The sequence below is a fragment of the Rhipicephalus microplus genome, unplaced genomic scaffold (assembly GCF_043290135.1).
Source record: "Rhipicephalus microplus isolate Deutch F79 unplaced genomic scaffold, USDA_Rmic scaffold_46, whole genome shotgun sequence".
In the NCBI taxonomy this organism is placed as follows: domain Eukaryota; kingdom Metazoa; phylum Arthropoda; class Arachnida; order Ixodida; family Ixodidae; genus Rhipicephalus; species Rhipicephalus microplus.
The window spans coordinates 1,638,835-1,642,891 of NW_027464619.1; positions in this window are offsets into that span (position 1 = coordinate 1,638,835).

The window sequence follows — 4,057 nt, forward strand, 5'->3', positions numbered from 1 at the left end:
GTTTCGTACTCGCAATAAAACAACACTATCTCGTTAGATGACGTCGTTTTTGGTGGTTTCACGACGCTACCTAGCTTAAACTAACATAACTCAACCTAACATAACCTTCGCACTTCTATCGTAGAAAACGTTTTACTCGCTACTTTACATTGCTTTCTACAACATTACGACGGTTTCAAGCGCTTTCACATTAGATATCGCAGTTCTCAACTTGTAAAGGTGAAAAACACTGCATCTCACTAAGTGACATTGTTTAATGCGGTTTTAGCGCGGTTCATATCTTAACCTAACCTAACCTAACCTAACCCAACCTAACCTAACATAACCTAACCTAACCTAACCTAACCAAACCTAACCTAACGTAACCTAACCTAACCTAACCTAACGTAACCTAACCTAACGTAACCTAACCTAACGACGTTTGAAAGCGCTTTCACATTAGATATCGCAGTTCCCGACTTGTAATGGTGAAAAACACTGCATCTCACTAAGTGACATTGTTTAATGCGGTTTTACGACGGTTCATATCTTAACCTAACCTAACATTCGTACTTGTATTGAAAAACGCTCTATTACACTGTTTCGTTCACAATTACGATATTTGCATAACCTCACAGTTTTTCACCAACTTATTGCAGTACAGAACGCTGTATCTCGCTAAATGACATCGTTCTTTAAGGTTTCACGATGCTTGCATGCGCTTTAACGAGAATATCACATTATAGCAGTTTCGCACTTGTAACGGTACAACACGCAGTATCTGGCTTGTTCAAGCCGTTTTGTGTACTTTCACAACATTTCACCTATTGCAGTTTCGTACATGCAATAAAACAACACTATCTCGTTAGATGACGTCCTTTTTGGTGGTCTCACGACGCTACATAGCTTAAACTAACATTACTCAAGCTAACCTTCGCACTTCTATCGTTAGAAAACGTTTTACTCGCAACTTTACAATGTTTTCTACAAGATTACGACGGTTTCATGCGCTTTCACATTAGATATCGTAGTTCCCGACTTGTAATGTTGAAAAACACTACATCTCACTAAGTGACATTGATTATTGCGGTTTTACGACGGTTGATATCTCAACCTAACCTAACATTCGCACTTGTATCTAAATACGCTCAATTACACTGTTTCGTTCACAATTACGATATTTGCTTGACCTCACAGTTTCTCACCAACTTATTACAGTACAGAACGCTGTATCTCGCTAAATGACATCGTTCTTTAAGGTTTCACGATACTTGCATGCGCTTTAACGAGAATATCACAATAAAGCAGTTTCGCACTTGTAACGGCACAAGACGCAGTATCTGGCTAGTTCATGCCTTTTTGTGCGCTTTCCCAATATTTCACCTATCCCAGTTTCGTACTCGCAATAAAACAACACTATCTCGTTAGATGACATCGTTTTTGGTGGTTTCACGACGCTACCTAGCTCAAACTAACCTAACCTTCGCACTTCTATTGTTAGAAAACGTTTTATTCGCTACTTTACAATGTTTTCTACAAGATTACGACGGTTTCATGCGCTTTCACATTAGATATCGCAGTTCCCGACTTGTAATGGTGAAAAACACAGCATCTCACTAAGTGACATTGTTTAATGCGGTTTTACGACGGTTCATACCTTAACCTAACGTAACCTAACCTAACCTAACCCAACCTAACCTAACCTAACCTAACCTAACCTAACCTAACCTAACCAAACCTAACCTAACCTAACCTAACCTAACCTAACGACGTTTGCAAGCGCTTTCACATTAGATATCGCAGTTCCCGACTTGTAATGGTGAAAAACACTGCATCTCTCTAAGTGACAATGTTTAATGCGGTTTTACGACGGTTCATATCTTAACCTAACCTAACATTCGTACTTGTATTGAAAAACGCTCTATTACACTGTTTCGTTCACAATTACGATATTTGCATAACCTCACAGTTTTTCACCAACTTTTTGCAGTACAGAACGCTGTATCTCGCAAAATGACATTGTTCTTTAAGGTTTCACGATGCTTGCATGCGCTTTAACGAGAATATCACAATATAGCAGTTTCGCACTTGTAACGGTAGAACACGCAGTATTTGGCTTGTTCATGCCGTTTTGTGTGCTTTCACAACATTTCACCTATCGCAGTTTAATACTCGCAATAAAACAACACTATCTCGGTAGATGACGTCGTTTTTGGTAGTTTCACGACGCTACCTAGCTTAAACTAACCTAACCTAACCTAACCTTCGCACTTCTATTGTTAGAAAACGTTTTACTCGCAACTTTACAATGTTTTCTACAAGATTACGACGGTTTCATGCGCTTTCACATTAGATATCGTAGTTGCCGACTTGTAATGTTGAAAAACACTACATCTCACTAAGTGACATTGTTTAATGCGGTTTTACGACGGTTGATATGTCAACCTAACCTAACATTCGCACTTGTATCTAAAGACGCTCAATTACACTGTTTCGTTCACAATTACGATATTTGCTTGACCTCACAGTTTCTCACCAACTTATTACAGTACAGAATGCTGTATCTCGCTAAATGACATCGTTCTTTAAGGTTTCACGATACTTGCATGCGCTTTAACGAGAATATCACAATAAAGCAGTTTCGCACTTGTAACGGCACAAGACGCAGTATCTGGCTAGTTCATGCCATTTTGTGTGCTTTCCCAATATTAAACCTATCGCAGTTTCGTACTCGCAATAAAACAACAATATCTCGTTAGATGACATCGTTTTTGGTGGTTTCACGACGCTACCTAGCTCAAACTAACCGAACCTTCGCACTTCTATCGTTAGAAAACGTTTTATTCGCTACTTTACACTGTTTTCTACAAGATTACTTCGGTTTCATGCGCTTTCACATTAGATATTGCAGTTCCCGACTTGTAATGGTGAAAAACACAGCATCTCACTAAGTGACATTGTTTAATGCGGTTTTAGCGCGGTTCATATCTTAACCTAACCTAACCTTACCTAACCCAACCTAACCTAACCTAACCTAACCAAACCTTACCTAACATACCCTAACCTAACCTAACCTAACCTAACCTAACCAAACCTAACCTAACCTAACCGAACGTAACCTAACCTAACCTAACCTAACCTAACCTAACGACGGTTGCAAGCGCTTTCACATTAGATACCGCAGTTCCCGACTTGTAATGGTGAAAAACACTGCATCTCACTGAGTGACATTGTTTAATGCGGTTTTACGATGGTTCATATCTTAACCTAACCTAACATTCGCACTTGTATCCAAAGACGCTCAATTACACTGTTTCGTTCACAATTACGATATTTGCTTGACCTCACAGTTTCTCACCAACTTATTACAGTACAGAACGCTGTATCTCGCTAAATGACATCGTTCTTTAAGGTTTCACGATACTTGCATGCGCTTTAACGAGAATATCACAATAAAGCAGTTTCGCACTTGTAACGACACAAGACGCAGTATCTGGCTAGTTTATGCCATTTTGTGTGCTTTCACAATATTTCACCTATCGCAGTTTCGTACTCGCAATAAAACAACACTATCTCGTTAGATGACATCGTTTTTGGTGGTTTCACGACGCTACGTAGCTCAAACTAACCTAACCTTCGCACTTCTATCGTTAGAAAACGTTTTATTCGCTACTTTACAATGTTTTCTACAAGATTACGACGGTTTCATGCGCTTTCACATTAGATATCGCAGTTCCCGACTTGTAATGGTGAAAAACACAGCATCTCACTAAGTGACATTGTTTAATGCAGTTTTAGCGCGGTTCATATCTTAACCTAACCTAACCTAACCTAACCAAACCTAACCCAACTCAACCCAACCTAACCTAACCTAATCTAACCTAACCTAACCTAACCTAACGTAACCTAACCTAACCTAACCTAACATAACCTAACGACGTTTGCAAGCGCTTTCACATTAGATATCGCAGTTCCCGACTTGTAATGGTGAAAAACACTGCATCTCACTAAGTGACATTGTTTAATGTGGTTTTACGACGGTTCATATCTTAACCTAACCTGACATTCGCACTTGTAT